Here is a 24,823-nt window from a genome sequence, read left to right on the forward strand (position 1 = left end):
AAAAGCCGGAGGTAAATTGCACCCTACGATCTGATACTATATGCGTTGGCATACTGTGTGGCCTATAAAGTTCATGGATGAAAATTGGTACCAACGCGACTGCTGATGGTAAGGCAGGAAGGGGGCCATTTTGGAAAAGCGATCCACGACCACACAAATTGACTGTACAGCCATCATAAGGTGGGTGATCCGTAATAAAATCCATAGCCAGTTGACACCAAGGCTCCTTGGGAATGGTAGAGGAAGAAGGGGTCATGCTGGGACACAGGTAAATTACTTGGTCTGAGCACAGACAGCACAGGCGCTTACATAGTCAGTCACATTCTTACGAAGGTTGGGCCACCAGTAGAGATGAGAGAAAAAAGTGTATGTTCTGTGATCACCCGGATGACCAGAAAGTTTCGAGTCATGTGCCGAACGTAATATTTTGGTGCGAAGTTGAGGAGGCCCCAAGGTTTTAGCAGGAGTGAGAGCAGATTACTGGATAGAATTAAAGGCCCAGATGCGGGCTGGAGGAATGATAAACTCAGGTTCCCCAATAGTCAAAAGGCTTATTGGTCTTAAGGCTGCAGGGTAGTGGCCAGTTAGAAATAGCTGAGACCTTTTCAGGATACATGGAGAGAGCCTCTTTGGAGACAATGTAGCCCAGAAAGGGCACCTTGGGAAGTTCAAACAGGCACTTCTCAGCCCGTTGTCTTGGAGTCTTTGTATAAACAGATGGACATGCTGTCTGTGAGAGGGCAAGTCAGGGGAAAAATATCAGGATGTCATCCAGATAGACCACAACACAGATATAAAGCAGGTCACAAAATACCTTGTTGACAAAGTGTTGGAAGACAGCCAGGGCATTACAGAGACCGAAAGGCATCACCAGATACTCATAATGCCCATCCCTGGTATTAAATGCTGTCTTCCACTCGTCCCCCTCCTTGATCCAAATTAGGTTATAGGCTCTTCAGAGGTCCAGTTTGGAGAAGACCTGGGCACCACGGAGACTGACAAAGCTTGGGAATAAGCGGCAGCGGGTATCGGTTCTTAACCGTGATGGCATTCTGGCCATGATAGTCAATGCAGGGACGGAGAGTCCTATCTTTCTTCTAGACGAAGAAGAATCCTTCACCAGCAGGGGAAGTAGACTTGCAAATAAATCTTTGCTGCTGATTTTCTTTGATGTACTCACTCATAACCTAAGTCTCAGGGAGACTGAGAGGGTATACGTTCTATAGCACAGTCATAGGAATAGAGAGAAGGATCTGAAGGGAAACCAAAGGGGGCATTGTGCCAACAGCCTGTGTTAGCTGCCTCTGACTTAGAACAGCATTTTTGTTGCAAATAGATGCCTGATGTTGGTCTGGCAGCTGTTCCATTGCAACTTGTGGGAGGTGAGGAGCATCTTAAGGTAGGAAGTTAAACCCAGAGAAAAATTATAGTATTGTGGAATAGGAATGCTTGGCAATTAAAGGGACATTGGAGTCCCTAAAATACTATCTTCGGGCCACCAGTTTAGGCTGGTTATGGACCATTAATCATTAACCAGGATATCCTAGACCAAATGAAGAAATGCCAAAGTCACCCACTAGTTTTTGTCACTGCAAATCTTTAGTTTTACAATAGAGTACCAGGCACCAAAATTGCAAGGGTAATGCAGATGCCTTCTTTAGGACACATTGTGTGGTGGCAGAAAGTGTCTGACCTCACAGGCTCGAAAAGGGGGGGATATTTATGATGGAGTGACCCAAAGTCTTGAGAGGAAAGGGAAAGTGGTAGTTGTACCACCCAGACAAAGGTATTTTGTTTTAAGGATGGCTTTGCAATTTGGTTTGTGGAATAAAATTGTTGGGATCCTGGGGCCTGCCCAGGGGAAAGAGTGGGAGGGTTTTCACTGTCAGTGTAATCCCAGAGTTGTGAGGGAACAGAGGCCCTGAAAACAAACCTTTTGCTAAATCGTATGGAAAGTGACTTCTATTTTGTCCTGCTCTGGTCCAACCAGATCATGTCCGGGTTTTCACCTGTAAACCAGTGTAATCCCACAGTTGCTTGCTGTAAATGTGTCTTTTGTCTTGTATGGAAAGTGATTTAATTTCTGTCCCACCATAGTCAGTCAGGGATTTGAGCGAGCCTGTTGTTGTTGTTTGTAGTTTTTGTTTTTGTGTTGTTTGCTGTTGTTGTTTGGACTAGGCAAAAATTTCCTCAAACTTCCGATGGGTCCACGAAATTTCGGCGAGCCGATTTCGGAAGATTGAGGAAATCATTATAGGAGGATTCTCAGGGCTGCATTCATTCTTGCAGCCCTGGGAATCCTCCTGTTTGCGATCCCCGGCACTAGAAGTTAATTAACCTGCAGTGGATTCTCAGGGCTGCAGAGAGCAGTAGAGGTTTTGAATGGGTAGACTTGAACCCAATTTCCCCATTTAACCTCTAGTGCCGGGGATGGCACACTTAGCTGATCAATGAATGCAGCCGGTGAGATCAGCGAATTTACAGATGGCAGAATTCGCCACGAGATCAAGCTTTAAAAACTTGCTCGGTCATCCTAAGTTTGGACCACACTGACAATCCATTGCTGCAGGTGTTCCAATAATATACATACGCCTTCTCCATACTTTTTTCTTGCCATAATTCTGGTAAATGTTGATCTTGGTTTCATCTGTCCAAAGAATATTTTTCCAGAACTGTGCTGGCTTTTTTAGATGTTTTTGAGCAAAGTCCAATCTAGCCTTTCTATTCTTGAGGCTTATGAATGGCTTGCACCTTGCAGTGCACCCTCTGTATTTACTTTCATGCAGTCATCTCTGTGTGGTAGGCTTGGATATCGATATGCCTACCTCCTGGAGAGTGTTGTTAACTTGGTTGGCTGTTGTGAAGGGGTTTCTCTTCACCATGGGAATGATTCTGCGATCATCCACCACTGTTGTCTTCCGTGGACGTCCAGGTCTTTTGGCGTTGCTGAGTTCACCAGTGTTTTGTTTCTTTCTCATGATGTACCAAGCTGTAGATTTTGCCACTCCCATTATTGTAGCAATTTCTTGGATGTCTTGGTTTTTGCAGCTTAAAGATGGCTTGTATTACCTGCATGGAGAGCCCCTTTGATTGCATTTTGTCTTCACAGCAAAATCTTCCACATACAACCCCCCCCCCCCCCCCAAATCAATTGATAATGACATAATGAAGGAATTGCCCACACAAGCCCATGAAATAGCCTTTCAGTTAATTGTCCAATTACTTTTGAGTCCCTGAAATTAAGTGATTGTGTTAAAAAAGGCTTTAGTTCCTTACATTTTTATGCAATCTTTTTGTTCAACCCATTGAATTAAAGTTGAAAGTCTGCAGTTTAACTGCATCTGAGTTGTTTTATTTAAAATTTATTGCGATAATGTACAGAACCAAAATTAGAAAAAAAGTTGTCTCTGTCCAAATATTTATGGACCTAACTGTATATTTATATATACACACACACTTGTAACTAGGTGCAGAAAATTTAAAGCAAATCTTCATCCTGGTCTAATTATCCACTGTGTAATTTTAGCATTCTAGTTCAAACTATTCCCTGTGTAACCTCTGCATCCTGGTCAAACTATCCTTGTTGCCATTACGTAGCTGCCAAATTACTCCTGGAAAGTTGTACAAAAAAGCACTGCTTTTTTTGGACAATGTATTAATAAACTGGATATTTTACTAATAAAATTCATATTTTTTTAAGCTTTGATTTTTTACATCTTCATCTAGCCAGATTAGTTGTTGTACATCTGTCATAGAATCTATGATTGTACACATTTACAGGTGTATTTTAATTTTTTTGTTCCTTCCCTTACTGCTATCCATATAAATGATGAACTTACTAAATGCACTTTGTTCCAAGTGAAAAATCTGCAATGTTAGCTTACTCAGTGTTTTTTACAGAGTGTTTTGTTTTAACTTTTTTTAAACATTAACTTGTTTTGCATTCAGTGTGCAGTATAAAATGCTTGATGCATCAAAATGGTCAATGTATCCCAATAATGGTTCTTGCAAATTATATGTTATTGGAATTTACTTAGCTTCTGAATTATCCCTGGGGAAGTTGTACTAAAAAGTTGCACAGCAGACCTGTTTACATCCCTACTTGACATGCACACAGGAATTAACCCTTTATTGTACCAATAAAATAGATAACATGCTAAACTTAGATTATGTACATGTTCGGCCAGTTTTGATGAGTTGCACAGGAATTTGCAATACAAAATTCTAAGTGTTTGTATGAGCACTGTTTCCCATACATATAGTCATGCATGTCTGCCTAAATACTGGGTTAGGGTTTGTGTAGGTTACAAGTTCAACCACTAGGGAAATAAACATTTCCCTGATAAAAAACCTTATAGACATAGTTGATGTAGAGAAAGGCAAAAGACAAGGAAAAAAAATTCCTTCCTGATCCGATGAGGCAATCAGATGTTTCCTCTTGTCTCTATTGTCTTTATTTTAAAACTTTAATGGCTAGTTAAATTTTATGTTTCTAGAAAAGCATCCAGCTTTTTCTTAAAGCAATTTGTAGTACTTGCTGAAACTACTCATACTAGAGATTTCTCCATATGGACCATTTATATATTTATATAGTGATCATATTACCCTTTAAATGTCTTTTCTCAGCATATTAGCACTGCCTTTCGTAAATGAGCCCCAATATGTAGTGTACATATATGTTAAAAAACAAAACTGTTCACTAACATGCATTTTATTGCATGATAAAGCATGTATAGTTGTGAATAAAGTGTTAGATTTAGATATATGGAAAACTTACCAAATTGTGTTATGCTATACAATTTTGTAGGTTTGATTTTTACTGTGTACACAGCAGTATATCAGAATACACTAAAATCATCATGTAATGTATAGTTTAAATTTGTAAAATGCAAATTTTACAAAGTACAATTTACATAAACAACACATTCACAGACCTAATCATTATTAATATAACTAATATTATTATATAATGAATATACCTAATCACTTTTAATCTTTTATACCACATATATGGTTTGCATTAAGAAACCTAAGGGTTGCTGAATTAAAAAAAAAACAAAAAAAAAAACAAATGGTACCTTAGTATTTTTATACCTATAGAAACCAATTAGATTTAATCTTTTTCTCATAGTTGAGTTTTATAAGTTTAAAGTAGGTATTCCCTCAGCAGCCGTATTTGTAGAACATCAGTTTTGGAAGATATCATTATACCTCATTTTCTAGATGTGTTTTAAAATATTTGTTCCTTACTTCGCTAGTACCTGTATAAATGATCAACTTACTATATTTGTAAGTACACTTTGTTCCACAGGCCTTAGTCTACAGGCCTTTTTTCGAAAAATGTGCAATGTTAGCTCCTAATATTTACAGAATGTTTAATGTTTTGTGATATTCTTTTGTAAACATTAACCTGTTTTGCATTCAGTGTGCAGTACAAAATGCTTGATGTATCAAAATAGTGAAAGTATACCAACATTGATTCTTACATTTTATATATATATATATATATATATATATATATTCCTCAAAATAAATCATTTTGACGTTTATGTTTCTGATAAAGTGAAATGTGTGCACCGCCTCCTAATATTAATGCCATTAAGTAATTAAATGTATTTATGACTGTTAGTGTTAGAATGAAAAAAAACATATGTTTAAGGTTGTCTGGTTCTTTTAGTGAACCATCAAATATGAGGCAGTAGCATTCAACAGTAGAATATTTATTGTTGCAGCAGAGAAACTCAAATGATAAGCAGTTAAAGCACAGATATTCTAGCTAAAACAAGGAAATACATCAATCTTTATAATCACACAGAATCACTCTTGTATTGGAGGGTTAAGGCTGTTATCTAATTGTCATTAAGGAGATTACAGTACCGTATATCTGAAAGTCCATAAAAGCATAACAGTACTCAAGCAGATAATGGGGTGGATAAACTATGCGTCTAATATTTTTTGCTCAAAGTTGACTGTCCACCATCTTGGATTCTTGTTCAAGCTAAATCTAACAGCAAGGGTCCCTTATCGGCCTTCAAAGCCATCCTTTGGTTAGATTTCAGGTTCATCCGGCTGACTGTTTGTGTTTCAGGTGCTGCTCTTTGCAAACTATCAACAAAGCAGTAAACTATTCTTCATATAAGTAAAGTATATTTTATAATCTATATACAGACCCCCTATATTTTTATCTCAAGGTATATTTATAATGCTTGTATCATTACCATACATCATACCACTGTACAGTCATGTAAAAACAAAAGTATACCCTCTTTCAATTCTAAACTTTTATGTATGTTCTGTTTGGCTGGATGAAAAGTTATTAATAAATGAATAGAATTACCATGAGTTAAAGTGACAGGTGACAGTGACAACAGCTGGAGTACCAGTGAGAAGGGCTGGAGTGACATATAACGGCTTCAGAAACAGATTTTACTGCAACCCCTGCTCTCTGTGTGCAATATGGAGGCTGGAGGGGGGCAGGGGGCGGGTTGCATGACTTGCAGAAAAAATCTTTTGCTAAACGCAACTGCGGTTGTAGGTGATCTTAGGGGGATGAGCTCTTTCTGCAGCCTCTTGTAATTCTTTAATTACCAAGACAAACTGACACCATGCTGCCTAATAATATGTTGAGACAAACATCTGTCCTAATTGCATTTATTAAAATAATGTACATATTCCGACTTACATACAAATTCAACTTAAGAACAAACTGTCCCTATTTGGTATGTAACTTGTATGTAACTGCCTGTAAAGGTTTTGAGACAGTACCTCTCTTTATTCTTCTCCATTATTTCAATACTTAAGGGGAGGCTAGATCTTTAAAAGATCATCAGTAAAAATTGAGGGGACCTAACCAAAACCCACTTTTCTCTGGAATATTGCCTGTGCAGTGATTAACACAGTAAAAGGCCATCGAGGGCTTAGGAAGCTAAACACATTGCTTATTTCTTGGTGTAAATAGAAAGGGTTTGGGATTTTAGAGCACTGGGCTGACTTTTCATTGGGGTATAACCTGTATGCCAGAGATGGTTTTCACGTAAATGGAATGGGGTCTGCTGTGCTAGGGGAAACATTTACAGGTATGGTGGAGGGAGGACAGAAGGGGGTGGGTAAATAAAGTGGCACAAGGGTCAGTCACTAGTGGAGAGTGGATTGGGGATAGTTGGGGGGATGGCTATGGATAAATATAAGGTGTTCCATGTTACACACAAACTTTGGATTGCGCAGTATTAAAAAAAAAAATAAGATTTGGCAAACAGTGCTGGTAAATGCAGCAATGGTTTTAAGAGCCTGTTCACCAATCCTAGAAGTCTGCAAGCAAAGTAGGGGAGTTGGAAGCCTTAATGAATGAAGAGCATTATCACTTAGTTGGTATTGCTAAATCCTGGCTTTGTTCTTTACATGACTGGGCTGTCAATATTCCTGGTTATACTCTCTTTCGTAAATGGAAAATCACACTTAACTGTGGTGGTGTCTATACATGGGAGGTGATCTGAAAGTGAATGTGAAAGAAAAAAAATTGTTAATGGACCGTGTAATGAGGTTGACATTATGGGTGGAGTTGAATATGAATATGCATAATTCACAGTTAATTATTGGAGTCTTTTATAGCCCCAAGTAGGAATGAAGAAATAGAGAACCAACTACTAGCACAGATAGATAGAGCTGCAAAAGTTGGCACAGTTGTGGTAATGGGAGAATTTAACTACCCTGACATTGACTGAAGTAATGGCACTACAGGTACAGCAAAAGGGCAGAGATTTATGAATTTATTACAAGATCATTTTATGGTACAGTTTATACTAGTGATTTTTTTTTCCAACAATGCAGAGCTTTTAATAAACGTGCATATAAAGGAGAATCTGGGTAGCAACGACCATATTAATATTTAAAATTGTAAACTAGAAGCAAAAACTGGAAAAATAAAAACATTCAATTTTAAGAGGGTGTCTCTCTATGACTTGTATGGGGAGAGAATATTGTCTCCAAAGAACACAGAACAGAAATGGGAATGTTTCAAGTCTGTTCCACACAAACACACTGAAAAATATATTCATATATCCCAATGGGTAATAAGTTTAAGAGGCTAAAATTCAAACCTATGTGGCTTACAGCTAATGTTAAAAAGTCATAAAGAATAATAAAATAGGGCTTTCCAAGAAAATAAAAATGAAGGATCACCTAAAGAATATACCACAATATGTAAAAAGGAGATAAAATGTGCAAAACTTCCAAATGAAAGACAGATCGCAAAAGAAAGTAAGGCAAACCCCAAATTATTTATTTTATTTATTAATAGCAAAAAGATCAGATCTGTGCATGTAGGCCCCTTGAAGGATGTCTCTAGAGTTGGTAACTGGGGATAAAGAAAAGGCAGATTTACTAAACCCTTTTTTTTCTGTGTACACAAAGGAAACTGGCAGAGCTCAAGTCCAAATGTCGCTGTCTTAAACAAGCCACAATGGCTTAAAATTGAAATGAGAAACATTTAGACAAAATTAAGGTTGACAAAGCACCAGGACCTGATGGATTACATCCATGTGTCTTCAATGAGCTGAGCTCATTGTTTCTCATTTTTAGAGACTCTTTAACCTCCCTAGCGGTAATCCAGGGTGTGGGACGATTAAATCGAAGGCCAACCATAAGACTCCAGGTCCGGATGGCTATTCTGCAGATTTTTTTTTTAAATACTTCAAGGTGAAGTGGCTCCCCTCTTAACAGAGATAAATAATGCTATACTTTTACAACATACCCCCTTTCCAGAATTTAATAAAGCACACACAATACTAATACATAAGGAAGGCAAATATTGGACTTTAGTTTCATCCTATAGACCTATCCTGCTTTTAAATTGTGATTTTAAAATTCTGGACAAGTTAATGGCTTGGATAATGGCCAAGTTAATGGATTACAACAATTTTTACCATCCCAGTTGACAAATCATCAACTGGGATTTGTACGAGGTAAAAATTCCACAATAGGGTCTGTACAACTATTGCTGCAACTGTTACAGCACGAATGCCTAATTCTCCAAAAACAACGCTATTGAGCCTAGACGCAGAGAAGGCTTTCGATAAAGTAGAATGGCCATTTATGCGTAAAGAATTGGCTCAAAGGGCATTTAAACATAACTTTTCAGTACTTATTCAGTACATATATAAAACATCTTATAATGGATTATTGGATCCCTATCTTCTCCTGTAGAGATGAATGGGGGCACCATCAAGTGTGTCCACTTTCACCACTGCTGTTTAATTTGGCTTTGGATTCACTATTAAGTCTTCTTGAATATTTACCAGATTTTGAAGGTATACTTATAGGTACTAAGAGAACTAAAGTAACAGCATTTGCAGATGACCTGCTGTTGTATATTGCTGAACCTAAGACTTCCGGCTATCTTGAATCTACTAACACAATATGGGTCAGTATCGGGATATTCTAATAATTTGGACAAATCGAAAGCGTTGTATTTGACTAAAGGTGTTCAACTTAATTGGGGCTCCTTATACCCTGTTGTTTGGTGTAAGGAAAAGCTACAATATCTAGGAGTTTATATTACAAAGAAACCATCACATTTATATGGGGCTAATATTAAACCATTGTGGAATACACCTAAAACACAACTATATAAATGGTCCTCATTTACCCTTTCTTACTTGGGAAGAGTGAGCCTGATTAAGATGATATTATTCCCTAAGCTCTCTTATACCATTTAAATGCTCCCTCTTTTGCTTCGCCAGCAGGATTTGAAAAATCTGTCAAAAATGTTTTGTACATTTATTTGGGGGGGGGGGGGGGGGTGTTTTGGGGCTTCTTGCTGATTGGTTACTGGAACATTGTCAGCAGGATTTGAAAAATCTGTCAAAAATGTTTTGTACATTTATTTGGGGGGGGGGGGGGCAAGAGGACCCAACTAAGTATGCACATTATGCACCGGTCGGTTAGAAATGGAGGGTTGAATTTCCCAGACGTGGAATTATATAAATTATATACTTGGGCAGCGTTAACCAGATACCTTAGGGATTGGCTTCACACAACCAGTGTTTATTTAAATACATGTCTGGAGCAACAAATGTTTTCTACCTATGCCCTAAGATGTATGCTACATATGCATAGGGAAATGCTTCCAAAGGCAGTAGTATTTGTGATATTGTGGAAAAAATTAAGTCCTGATTTTCCCTTTAAATATGACAAATGGTCTTCCTTCAAAATGTGTTTGCTGGAAATTGTCTCTCTAATAGACCAGTGTCATAAATTTCCCCTTATCAGATATTTCTTGATCTGAAAACCAACATCCTTCCTGACCCCCTAGTTTACAACACCCATTGTAAACGTTGGAGTTTTGTGTCTCCAGGTGTCAAAAAACTCAGATAAGGCTAGCAGAGTAGCCCCTGATTGAACTCTGAGATGTATTCTAAAACACATTTATTAATAATCTTTGTATTTCCATATATCATTCTGTATAAAGTAGTAGTTGACAGATTTGTAAATGGAGCGTTATGGTGAGCATTTTGAGACCAAGGACTAGTCTCCTAGGCCTCAGGAAAGCTATATGTAGCCTGTCCTGGTGAACCATAAGTCCCAGACATACCTAGTTTGGTCTCTGTGAACTCCTTTTTTTGTGGTGATTATTAATCTGGGGTTTGGCATAAAACCTGTACTTGTGAAATTATCAATAATGGCTAGATAAAGGGCATTTTGGAAGTGTCCACAGAGCATCATAACCCATGTCGAGACAGCCCTTTAGACAGCCCCCACCCTGATGTCATTGGATTGTTGTGTCTGTGGTTGGCATAGAAAAACCCATGTAAGGCTAGCTGAGACAGCTCTCACCTTATCTTGTTGCTAAGGACAACTGACACATTGAGCACTGCAGGGAGCCCAGTGACTCTGACTAATAACTTGGACTTTACACGGCAACCTGGACCAAGGCAAACCAACTCTACCTAAGTATTATTTCACAATTTTCCCTTTTATTTTATGCTGTTGCTATAATTCTGCTATTGTTCTGTTATTGTTCTTAGATTAGTCTTTCTTTTTCTATAATTTGTTTATGCACTGTTTTTGTATGTTTTTACTTTTTAAACACTATAAAAAGCGTAAGCTGAATCTCTGAATGCTATAAATAGAAATAGTGTAGCTTGCCAACCCAAAACGCTACTATAAACATTGTGATTACTGAGACATCCCTGTCTGAAGTGGAAGTGGGTGACACTAAAGAAGCAGAAACATAACTGTGGTTGTCAAGGGAAATGGTGCGTCTTAGCATGTGGTGGCAGTCTACCTGTGATGGTGTGTGGGGCAAGGGTTACCAGAATGGTAAACTTGCCCCGTGACGGCCCTTCTAAGCCTGCTGGTGCATGGACTGTTACTAAGCGTGCTGAAAAGTCTATGCGCAGGAGTGTTGCCTGAGAGGGGGTTTATCACAGTATTAAATCCACATTTGGGATCAAACTGGCAGCTTTGGCATAAAATTAGGCACCCCTTTTAACTAAATAGTTACTCTTCTTTACACCTCCCATTAATGAATAACCTGGATTTTCCATTGAGATTTCAAGGAAGGACTGAAAGGGAGAAACAAGAGTTTCGGCATTTGAAGGTAAAAACCTTTGTTAATGGTCAAACTAAGAAACCCATTTCGTATGATGCTATGATATCACTATATCTATTTTTGGAAAAAGAAGTTTTGTGTATTGCCATATCCGGTCATATGTTTCAGTAATATTGCGAAGACTCTCTGACAGTGATTGGTCAAATACACTGGATAAAATGCTGCTTAGACGGAATCCATAAAAGAAGGAAATGACTGGGGTTTATGGTATTTATAAACCAATTTTAAACTATGAGGAAAGGAATACTGGCCTAAGTAGATGGAGTATTTATCTTCTATCTAGAACCCCAAAGGAGATCTTATCTGATTTTCGTAGAGAATGGAGAGCAATTACCTCTTCAATGTATAGAGAGATTGTATTCAAATTCTTCCATGGTGCATATGTTTTACCCTACTGCTTATTTCAAATGGGTTAAAAAGAATCCTCTAAATGTTTAAAATGTAATGCAGTTGAAGCTGACTCCTATCATATGTTTTGGGGTTGTCCCCTTATTAAAAGATTTTGGAGGCTAGTGGTTTAGTTTGCACAGAAGAATTTGGTATCATTTCTCCCTTTATCATCAACATGGGCTTTGTTCAGAGTTCTAACAGATCGGGTCTGGATAAATGGAGGATGAGGAAGACTCCTTATGATTATATCTATGGTGGTTAAAAAAAACATATTGCATAAGTGGATACGTGTTGAGACTCCTACCCTGGGTTTGTTTCTGGAAAAACTTAGATATGTCTTTCAAAAGGATGGGGTAGAGGCCGCAATCAATAAAGATTCTAAAGTACAATCTGTCTTTGAATTATGGGAATCATATATAGCTATACTGCCTCTAGAAACGAAAAAATGCTTAATATCAACATTTAAACAAACTGCTTGGTATGTTAATAGATTTTTGGATAATGACCCACCTGGTATTCTGTAGTTAGAGTTAGAATTAGATCAATGTTTGTTCATTGGTATTGTATATTGTTGTATATCTATTTTGTGGTAGTTGTTTGTATGCTAATTCCTTTGTTGTAAAAAAAATAATAAAGTTTTTTAAAAAAGCGGTGCCCGCGGCTGCTGAGAAGCAGGACTAGGCGGTAAATGTAAAATACTAAGTATTTTTAAATGTACCGCTTTTACATTTAAAAATACTTAGTATTCATACCACCAGGGAGATTAATCACTGGAATGGTACCAATGGATTGGCATAAGGGTCAAGTGGTTCCTATCTTCAAAAAGGGAGCAAAGTCATTACCAAATAAATACAGACCGGTAAGTTTATCTTACATGGTTGGAAAGGCCCTAGAGAGTTTGATAAAGAACCACATAGAGGAGTTCCTGCTAAAAAAATAATACAAATCCTGTTTATTAATAATAATAATAATAATAATAATAAGTGATAGCTTAGATTCAAGAAAGACCGAGGTTGTCAAACAAATTTAAAGGTAGACAGTGGAGTAGCAACTGATATTGTGTACTTGAACTTTGCTAAAGCATTTGACACAGTACCCCACAGGTGGTTAATATGCAAGTTAGGGTCTATAGGTTTAGAAAATTAAATCAGTGTGTGGATAACTGGTTTAAAGACCACATCCAGAGAGTAGTAATTAATTATTCATACTCTGAATGGTCTAAGGTTATTGGTGGTATACCACAGGGTTCAGTGTTGGGATCTTTACTGTGTAACATCTTTATAAATGATATAGAGTTTGGGATTAAAAGTACCATTTCTGTGTTTGCAGATGACACCAAATTATGTAATGGAATTAAATTCATACAGTATGTCTATAATCTACAAGCAGACCTGGATGTACTGTTTGATTGAGCAGCCAAAAGTGGCAAATGACATTTAACATTGATAAAAGGAAAATTGTGCATTTGGGGGCTGACAAAGTGTGAATGTTTCATAATGTCTAGGGGGAATACATTTGGGGGAGTCATAAATGTAAAAGGATCTGGGGGTTCTGGTAGATCATAGACTTAATAATGACATGTATATCAAGCTGCAAAATCTAAAGCTTTCAAAGTACTTTTTTGTAATAAAAGAGGAAAAAAACTGCAGAGATCAAAACATAATCCTGCCCAAGTACAAAGCATTGGTTAGACCTCACCTGGAATATGCAGTCCAGTTTTGGGCACCAGTTCACAAAAAGATTTTGGGGAATTGTAGAGAGTGCAGAGAAGGGAAACTAAACTAATTAAAGCAATGGAGGAGCTCAGCTATGAGGAGAGATTAGCTGAACTGAATCTATTCTTCCTTGAGAAGAGACGTTTAAGGGGGAAAATGATTACCCTGTATAAATTTATATATGGTTCATATAGAGAACTCTCTTCCTGAATATTAACTTTAAGATCAATACAAAGGATCAGGGGGGCACGCTTTGCATTTGGAGAAAAGGAAGATTAAGCTCCAGATAAGGAAGGGATACTTCCCTGTAAGGTCTGTGAAAATGTGGAATAGGCTCCCTCAGGAAGTAGTTTCATCAAGTACTAGATTGTACTAAGTGCTAAGAAAAAGCTAAATGTTTACTAGAAGCACATAATTGTAAAGTAAAACTTTAGCCTAAAAATAACAGACTGTTGATCCAGAGAACATCCAATTGCCTCAGGGCATCAGGAAGGTTTTTTTCCCCCGAGCAAATTATACCAGGGGTTTTTGCCTTCCTAGAGTTTAACTATGTCTATTGTTCAACTCTGTCTGACTCCAGAGGATGAGTACAATGATATTATTGCTTTTTTTAACTAATACTTACCTTTGCAGGGTTTGGTGACCTAAAATGAGGATAACTCATGAGCCAGCAGTGGATACTCTTCACTGCACAATGACAGGTTCTCAATATAGAAGCAATCCCGCATGGGGTTAACTGAGAGCACTGTCATTTGATTTTTGCATTTGCTTAGCCCAGGGGGAACCCCTTGTAGGATTGACTCTACACAATGACAGGAGGTTGGATGATCCTGGTTCTGAATGATTACCGCTCCAGCACTTGGCAGCATCTCTTGGCCAACAGTTAACATTCCAGCAGAACTCTCCCCTACTGTCACTAGCTATCACTCTTCCTAACTGATGCAGATTTAAAATAGTGTGCACAGCACTTAAAGTTATATTTAATGCAGTTTTTTCCTTATTATAATAACAATATTTATTAATATAACATTATTTATTAAAAACAATTGAAAGGCTGGTAGAGGGAAGAGGGAAGAGAAAGAAGAAAAAAAGGGAGGGAAAAATCCAAAGGAGGGGCGTGTAATCTAACTTTATTAAAAGTACAAAAACCAAAGAAAAAAAAGGGGGGGGGGGGGGCAGGGTATAATTCAAGGAAACATAATGATGTTAACAAGTCACAGCAAGTACAATTAACATTACAATATACAAAGTGGCCAGCCCAAAAGCAAAAAAATCTTAACAGGATTTTGTCAACATTTGAACTAAGTATCGCTACAATGAAAATGTAAGGTTGCTGACCTGCTATTTATCCAGGTCTTGTCCTGAGCCAAACAAGTTATTGGGTGTCATGGGCACAGTGTAAGTGTCAACGGGGAGGGGGGTGCCAATCAAGAATAGGGCACCAAGTATGTTGGGGCCTCTGATTTGGTATAGGGGATCATGAACCTGGAGTAGGATGTATACCCGATGACTAAAAATCTAAAGTAGCAGGTTATGTTAAGCCCAGATGGCAGCTATACTCTATAGATTCAGTAAACTGAGACCAAAAGAACCATGTGTTGAAGAATTTCCTACTTGTCCCTCGAATGAAGGAGGTAAGGTCCTCTATGTGGTAGATCTTGTTGACCCTCTGTAACCACAGATGATGGGCAGTCATGTTTCCTCCTGTATGCAAAAATACACAAATTTGCAGCTATAATAAGGTGTCCAATCACCAAATTTGTGTACATCTCCTGGGAAAAAGAGTTATGTTGCAGGAGGAAGAAAGCAGGGTCATCAGGAATTTGTGCATCTGTCATCTGTTGGATAATGTTTCTGATCATTGACCAAAAATGCTGTATGCGTGGGCATTCCAAGAAAGTGTGGAGCATGGAACTTACAGCCATCTGACATCGCTAGCACTGATCCGGAAGGCGCCTGTGGAGTGTGATACCATCAAGATAGTATTTTAAAGTTTGATTCTTGGAACCTGCTGCTAATGGATGCTTTGTGAGTCCAAACCAGGATCTTCTCTCTCTGGTCTGGTGACAGTGTGATCCCTAAATCTGATTCCCAAACGTGGAAATAGGCAGGGGAGTAGGTGGATGGTGGGGACTGTAGGAGTGCATAAATTACTGAAAAAGTGTGTCATATCACCCCGTCCTCAACACATAGTCTCAGACTTGAACTGCCCTCTAAAAATCCCAGGCATCTGGAGTACAGTTCATCCCTTCCAACCCACTCTGGGAGATCTGTTTTGCCATACACTTCCAGGGTTTTCAGTAAATTTGGTTGGAAGATATTTTGATTGGGGATGGCAAAACATGGTGGGCAAAACATGGTACCAAATCACAAAGCAGGATAGTCAAGGAAAGCTGGGGTCGAGGCAGGGAGCAAGCAAGAGCGGATTGTAGTTGCTGAAACTACCTGAGGGAGCCGATTCCACATTTTCACAGACCTTACAGTGAAAAATGCCTTCCTTATCCGGAGCATAAACTTCTTTTCCTCCAGATGCAAAGAGTGCCTACTTGTTCTTTGTAATGATCTCAAAGTGAAGAGAGTTCTCTATATGGACCATTTATATATGTATACAGGGTGATCATATCCCCCCTTAAATGTCTCTTCTCAAGGAAGAATAGATTCAGTTTAGCTAATCTCTCCTCATAGCTTGGCTCCTTCATTCCTTTTTTTAGTATAGTTGCCCTTCTCCTTCTCTGCACTATCTCCAATTCCACAATGTCCTTTTTGTGAACTGGTGCCAAAACTGGACTGCAAATTCCAGATGTGGTCTGACCAATGCTATGTATAGTATTATAAGCATTCATGAAGTGGGAGTTTAAGTTATCTTGGAAAGATATATAGTAACATAGGCTAGGCCTGGTGTCTTCCCAGTGAGAGATCTGTCTCCAGTGGCCCAGCTTAGTTCCTCAGTTGTTATAGGGGCTTCTAATGCCCGCTGTGGGGAGGGAGGGCATACGTGGTTTTGTCTGGTAGGTTTTGATAACTTTCATTCTATGTACCAGGTGGGCTGGAGGTGAGGAGCGGGTGATGTTGTAAAAGTCCGTGTAAAACTGGCTGATGGACTCAGCTATGTCTTTTTTGTCCATCCTTTCTCGTAAGAAATGATACAAAAGAGCAGTCTTTATGGTTTCAGAGTGAATTGGCTAACATACAGCTCCTTTTTTTTCATAATCATAAGAGCCCTCTGACATTTAGCTAAAGGGACTATGGCCTTATTTAAACAAAGTGTGTGTCATGCACGGAGAGACAGGACCACTAGGGGGGCTACGGCTTGCACAGATGTAGTGTGAGCCCTGAAAAGGGCAAAAGCGCAGAGTCTAAGCAGTAACCAGGTTTTCTCCAGAGTCTCTGATGGTGAGGATGTTGCGCCGCTAGTTACTGCCAGGTTGCGGTCCTTGAGCACACCAAGGTGGGCAAAACATGGTACCAAATCACAAAACAAGATAGTCAAGGAAAGCCGGGGTCGAGGCAGGCAACAAGCAAGAGAGGTTAAGTCACACTAGTGACACTGGGCCCGCTGCAGGCACAGGGAACACAGGAGACACTGGAAGCAACAGGAGGCACAGGTGACTCAGGGATATCCACAGACAGACAGGAACACTGGAACAGCACAGGAACCAACAGACTGGACAACGAAGGGTTAACACGGGAGCTGGAAAGAGGAAACACTGAATTAAGCACAAGGTGAACAGGAACTAGCTCACAGAACTAGGGGCTCGGCACAATGGAGACATGTTGCATGAACACAGAGTGCAGTGTGTGAGCTAGCTAAATAGCCAGGGGTGATTAAGAGGCTATTTCCTGATTGGCAGGCGAATCTGATAATGCTTGCTAGCGTAGGCACACCCAGAGTCAGAACTGCCCGCATGCGCAGGAGAGATGTGTCTGTGCTTTAGTAAGGCAGAGGTAAGTGTGACAGCGTAGTTTCCCACGTAAACTTGTGAATCCTTTCCCTTATTGGGATTGTAAATAGCTTTATTGGACAGTTCAAGGTTTCTGATCTGGTTGAGATGATGATCAGTCTCCGGCTAGAATGCCTTTTTCAATCTTGCCCCATGTTTAATGAATATGTCTTGCACTACTGCTTTGTGGGCTGCCCAACCAGTAAGGGGTCACTGTTGGAAATAATGTTTATCTTGAAATAGTGTGTTCAGAGGTGATACAGTGGAGTATTGGGGGCTACAGGCCAAAGGCACAGTAGACTGGAAGTTTTGAAAATAGTAGATTAAAAAATAAGGAATATATATTAAAAAAGAGGAAAGAATGGCTCTTTATGGCAACTACAGTAATTTGAAAGTAAACGTACTTAACAAAATAAATTCCAAGCTATACAGAGCTCAACTACGTTGTAGATAGGTATATTTGTGATGCATAATATCAAAAGCATACAATTTTATCTCTATTAGCGTAAAGCATAGGTTTGTCTTTATTTGTGATGTGTTTCACCATATGGCTTCCTCAGAGGACCGGAGATACCGTATTAAACATATACCATAAGAGAAAGATAATTAGAACAATATAATTCAAATGTATCACTTAGGTGGGGAAACCTCAGCAGTAATCTCCACTGTGACTCGGTGTGGATTTTCTATGCAAAAAGCGGTAAACCAGAGTCACACTCGGGGTCACTAAAACATAAAAAAAAAACACTTACCTTGTCTCCTGTCGCCCTGCGGGTTCATGCAGGTCCTCAGAACACGTCTTCTTCCTCCAATCTCCAGCCGGCGACTGCAGAGATGATCTCTGGGGTTTCCCGGTGATGGTGCATGTGTTGGTAATATTTATATAATTATAATATATATATATTTTATACATGCTACTGTACAGTTATATTACGTTTGATTTTTTTGTTTTTACAGATTTTAGTGTTTTTTTATTTAAAGTTTAATGTTAAATGTATTAAATATTGGACATATTTCGGTGAGTTATGCGTAAGAATTATAGGCCTACAATGTAAAATAAGTTTCCATGCAAAAAATGTAAGGCTTTTTGCATGGAAATACGGACAGAATTAGAACGCTTGGGGGGTTAATTATGTTGTCTCGCATGAGATCTAGCAGTGGTTTCAAGGCCCAACCAAACATCAGGGATTGGCAAGAGAGGTCCGCGAAGAATAGGATAGGTTTGACTTTGAAGGTGAATTCTTCCTGGGACCTGGCCTCTGTCATTAAGGACTCCTTCAGTTGATAGGAGTCGATTCAGCAAAGAATGTCCCACAGACAAGCAGGATCCTAGCTTTGGGCCCAGGGTTCTGTGGATGCAATCTATCTCAATAAAGTTGTCTCTGGGATTTCTTACGAGATTGTTAAATTTAGAGGTGGCTGCAGCAAGTAGATCCACAGACTCAATTGATTCAGGCAAACCATGGATTCTGATGGTGTTCTGTATGCTGTGATTTTCTGTTGGTACAGTAGTTGTTGAATCAAAGTGGAATGCTCATTTAGGGTATGGGTATGTTGTTGCATGTGGCTTCATAGGTCCCCTGTACCTGTTCAACCACTTTATCCCGGAACCCAAATCTCTTCTGAGGGTCTGTAATTCAGAGCAGAAGAAGTTCTGTATGCATTGAAGGTAAAATTCAAAAGTGGTCTTAGTAGGAATTAATTTGAGATATTTTTCACGGTCCCATCTATAGACTGCATTTGTGGAGGTTTGCGGAGTCTTTGCTTGTTTCTGGACAGAGAGGTGCCTTGAGGTCCCTCTTGTTGAGTATCTTTAGATTCCAGGTCAGCCTGAGTTGTGTGGTTGGAGGAGTATCTGGATCACGTGGGGAGTAGGCCACGACCTTGGCAGAGCTGCCGCAATGTATTGGGATAGCAGGGAGTAAGTGCAGCTGTGAATGCGGCTCACAACAGATAGCCCCCAGTCTATGTTGCCTTGGAGATGAGTGTCATTGGATCTGTCAGGTGGTTTTCTGCAGTGTGTTGTCCCCGCTGGAGCCAGGGGCCATGTGTTCAAGATGGCCACCCAGTTAGTGCTGAGGCCAATAGTTGCCGGCTCTGACTGTGTCTTAGATTGCTGGTGCGCGAGGACTCGGGTCTCCCTCTGAGAAGCCGTAAGATCCTTAAAACCTTCAGGGATTAGCTAAAGTAGTCCGGCGCCTGTGGAATGGTGAGTGTCTAAGTAAATGTCAAAGCGGAGCAGAGCCCTGTTACAATGTAGCTGCTGCATATGACTCCTCTGCCGGAAGTCCACATTTGATGCAGTTTACTTGTTTTTGCATCTAACAGTTTTAAAATTCCTTTTTAGATTTGCTGCATAATTTCTAAAAGTACAGAAATCGAAAACTTGAAATCTTGTTAGAATCGCCTTGTGAATTGTGGATATTACCCTTTACATGAATTTAGGCTTTGGTTTACTTACATTTTTATCTGTGGTATTGTTTAAATGTATTAGATAATTCTAATGAGCATTTCTATGATGCAATAAAACCACAGAGAAAAATAGTGGTGTGTCACAAATAAACCAAAATTAAAGCTTATAAAATTATTCTGTCTATTAAGACTTTTAGGGAAGATGGAATTGCTAAAACCCGTGTGTGTTATTCTAGTGACCAGTCATCAAGAGCTCAGTTTAAACTAAGTTTAAAGTTTTACATTTGTGTATTTCCCTCACTTTGTAGAATTTTTTCATTGTCTTATGATGTATGTTTTATGATTATATATTTAGGATAAGGTTGGCTATATTTGCACTGTAATAGCCTCAAGCCACAGCTGATGAATGTAAAAACCTGAGCTTGCTTGTTCTGTACAACTTTTAAACCTTAGACTAGAATTTTTTGTTTGAGTACTGAAAATCAATTGCAAAAAATTAACATTGGATGGAATTGGTCTTTTCATTATCCTCTAACATGTTTTTGTAAAGATACTACAAAGTTTAGGGTGGTTTGTCAACCATTGCACTTCCATAGACTGGAATAGGAACTTCTTGCAAGTGCCTTAAAAACAATAATGCAAGTATGCCTGTTTGCCTGGTGTTTCTGGTGCTGTCCACCAGCTTTTTCAATCAGCAAAAGTCATGAAAAAGAAATAAATAAGACACAATTGTAATTGCACAGACATGCATTTTGCAAAGTGTTAAAGACAAAGAAAGAAGAGCTAAATTTCTGTGCTTTCGTGAACATGACTACTGAAAGTTTTTATTACATATATGAGAATTATTCTGTGGAAACAACTGCAGAGGACATCACTGAAGTTTATTTTGCATATTTTGAAGTGAAACTTGGTAATGAGGGCACGTAATGGGCTCTAGTCTGCTTTATTTGTATGGAAGAGCTTTGTCAGCACCACAGGGGGTAGTGGAAAGTTAGCATGATTGCGGACTAATACTGGGGGCTGCAGTTAGAAACTGTGGACAAAACAGAAGCTTTAAGAGAAGTTTGAAATATTTTTAAAATGGTTTTATTCTATTTTATACCATTTTAAACTTTTTACTGGTTTTATTTAGAATGTTTAACCTAAAAAAAAAATAATTCATAAAATTCATTGTAATTGATAACTGAATACACTATCACCAGTCATTGGACCTTTTTTTTTTTTTCCTCCATTTTGTTGAAAAACCTTATGTTATGGGAAATACAGATTTTTTTTTAATGCAGTGCCTCAAATAAGGAACAAGTAAAATATTGAATAACATGTTCACCATTTTCAAGTCATTGAACTTTGCAAGCCTATGGATCATGTGTGGACTACCTTTCAGCCTCTATATGTAAATTGAAGTTCCCCAGGTGGTACCATAATTTGGAACTAATTGAATCGATGCTGGTTCAATCATTGATGAAGGGTTTGGCTGATCTACCCAGCATAGAGTCCTGTGGATCATTTTGCACACAAAATCAGCTATATTACAGTTTAGGATCTAAAGCTTCAAAGTGTCTTGTGTTCTGTACTTCTTCTGTGATCCTAGTACTGGTACCTTATCAGTAGTGTTGATTGAATATATTCACTATTCAATTTGACAGCTATTCGACTGAATAGTGAGATTTGGTTCGAAGTCATGTTTGAAGTTTTTAAGTCAATGGTGGGGGAATTCGGGTTATTTTTATGGACTATTAAGGGCCTATTAAGGGACTATTAATCTGATAGCTCTTGCAGCCCTTTAATAGTTGTATGTGTTCTTAGATAGGGTTTCTCTATCCAAGAACACAGGGAGTCCTGTGTCCTTGGATAGAGAAACTCTATCAAGGAACACATACTACAGGACTGCAACAGCGATCTTGATTGCTGTTGCTAGTAGTATGTGTTCTTGGATAGAGTTTCTCTATCCAAGAACATAGGGCACTTGATGTGATGAATGATGAAACTTGTCCCCATTCAACCTCTAGTGCCTCGGGGATCACCTGCAGTCAGAGCTGTGACCACAAAGTTCCCACGGTCATGTGACGTGGGAACTGAACTGCAGATAAACTCTCCAGTTCCACTACCATCCCCGGGGCACCACAGGTTAATTAACCTATAGTCCCTCAGGGATCGCACACTCTCCTCAATGATTACAGACTCTCATACAGAGTAAGAGATATCATGTCATTGTAGGATACCCTGTAAAAAAAAAAAAAAAAAAAAAAAAAAAATAAAAACAAACACTCAATAAATTAATTTAACATTAATTTTTATTTTTTAACACTTTTTTACATTTTTTTTTCCAAATTTTTACCATTTTTTTTTTTTTGTATCAGGTCCACCCGAATTCGAACAGCCATCTTTGGGTCAAATTTAAAGACAACCCGAATTCAAACACCAACACTACTTATCAGTACTACAAATATGTACATGATTTTACATCTCTTTTTAGTGCTAAGATGTTTAGGTAACTTAAAATAAGCTATCATCATGGTTGGGTAGTTTTTGATATGCCAGATATGAAATTCAAATATCAGTGACATTTTGCATGTTTGCCGAGTGAAACAGAACCACCTCCTTTTTGTCTGTAACACTCTGTTCTGATGGTATTTATTATCTTCGCCATATGTTGTATTACCCTGTATTGTATTACACAAACCTCTGCATATTTTTAAATGAATTTTCTATAAATATATTTTCTCAGTATAGTTATTACTCACACTATGTTTTTTTAAGATAAATGTCATAATAAGTACTGCATTTACCATGTATGTTACATTAAAGTTTATACTTCTGTATACAGAATTTATTGTAAAAATAAATATTCAATTAAATCTTTTTTTAATTGTATATTCTATATTTTGTAATATCATTCTAGAGCCCCTGGAACACATTGGCTTTAACACATTGGAGTTATGGGAGTTACTCAACCTGTAATCTCTGCTTTGCCAACCCCTGATAAATCAAACAAAAAATGTATACTAAAGAGACAGAGGGTTTCTTTTGGAAAGAAAACAGAGTGTTTACTATATATTGTATCAGATCATAATAGATAATTCATGACAATATTCAAGTAGGGCCACTAGGTGGCACTAGACAGCAAACTTCTAACACAAAAAAATGAAATAAATGGGGCTTACAATACTTCGCAAAATAGGTTTCTTCTAGACAAAAGGTAACAGGTACAACATCTAATGATAGCAGCCGTCTCTCTTAAACCCGATGCGTTTCACCAGAAAATTAGGCTTCATCGGGGATATTTGTGGCTTGCAGTATAGAGTACATGGCTATATAGGTAATGACAGTAATTGGACAAAAGTTATGTCTACTTATAGCAAAGATAACTGTCAAAAGAATAAGAGCAAAAGAAGAATGGACACATCTGGATGAGAATCTGGGATGGGAGAAGCATCTACTTGAGCATGTAAATACAGTGCAGATGTGTGTAATCTGCATATGTAAAGGAAATTGTGCCTACATGCAGATAAAGAGAGTATTCTTAAGCAGAATAATGCAGAACAGCTTTAGGTATATACAATTATAACTTAAATTAAACAATAATATACATGTGCATACACATAAATCAGGAATAAACTAAACAAAGTAATGCTAATGATATTTGTTATTCACTTCAATTCTATATACAATAAATTCATACACTTATTTCATTGTGTAAATAAAGTCACCAATACACATTACAATGGCAATAAATATAAAATTATAAATTACACACATGACAAGAAGGACGAACATGAAAATCAGGATAATGGATAATACTAGCAATGAAATACGAACAAATGAATAAACAATAGTGTACAAATAGTAGTTGTATGAGCAGAAGCATAACACTAGCCTTTACAACAATGAAGTAGGACAAAATTTCTATTCCAACTATTTGTAAAGAATGAAATGATTCAAGGATTCATGATACAAAATGCTAATTTTTATGCTGCTATACCTAAATTGTAAAGAGAGGAGCCCAATGGGAAAATATGTGTAAATCAATAATCTCCCGAGATGGCTTTGAACAAAGGATATATAATCATTACACTGGTCAATAAACATTTACTTGCCAAAAGGAATAAAGTCATTTAGGTTATGTTTGATGCACAGATTCCAAATATGGTATTGGTTTTGCTAGATTGGCTCTAGTTTTTTTTAAAATAATAACCTCAAAGAAAACTAATGAAACATGAACTTTAAGCAAAATTAAATGAGATATGCCTACTTATACAACATTCTAATTTTAAAAAAAAGTCATTATATTCTTTATTTAGTATATTTACAGAACCAAAAAAGTCATTGAAAAACTCAGTTTGTATGATTTCCTTTTATGCTGATGATCAGGACAATCACGTTGAAGGCTCCAGAAGTAGTCTGCCATCATGTGTCTATCCTATTTGCCCTGATACCTTTCTTCCATCACCTTTATATCTTGATGCAACCTTTCCTCTACCCTTGTTCCTCACTGAAATCGCCAAGGTTTTCTGGAAATTTTTGTAAATGGCTATGGAGATAGTGTACCTTTATGCTCAGAGTAGCACCCAAATTTTTAAAGTTTTAGTTGAAAGTTTTGTACCAGTTCTTCATAATTTGTGCTTTATGGTTATCGAGGAGGTTCTTGTAAACCATGACATAGCTGTGCCAAGCAGAAGCTTCAGTATCAGTCATGTAACTTGTGAAATTTGAATCATTTATCAGTTTCCAAATCTGGGGTCCATCAAAGATTCCTG

At 38.0% G+C, this 24,823-nt stretch overlaps 1 protein-coding gene across 3 annotated transcripts in view; it reads left to right on the forward strand.

Moving 5' to 3' along the window:
* The window catches only part of LOC140323580 (A disintegrin and metalloproteinase with thrombospondin motifs 2-like), a 355,904-nt gene that overhangs the window by 320,935 nt on the left and 10,146 nt on the right, over positions 1–24,823 (forward strand). The gene's annotated exons all lie outside the window — the stretch shown is intronic.

Source organism: Pyxicephalus adspersus, chromosome 2 (genome assembly GCF_032062135.1).
Source record: "Pyxicephalus adspersus chromosome 2, UCB_Pads_2.0, whole genome shotgun sequence".
In the NCBI taxonomy this organism is placed as follows: domain Eukaryota; kingdom Metazoa; phylum Chordata; class Amphibia; order Anura; family Pyxicephalidae; genus Pyxicephalus; species Pyxicephalus adspersus.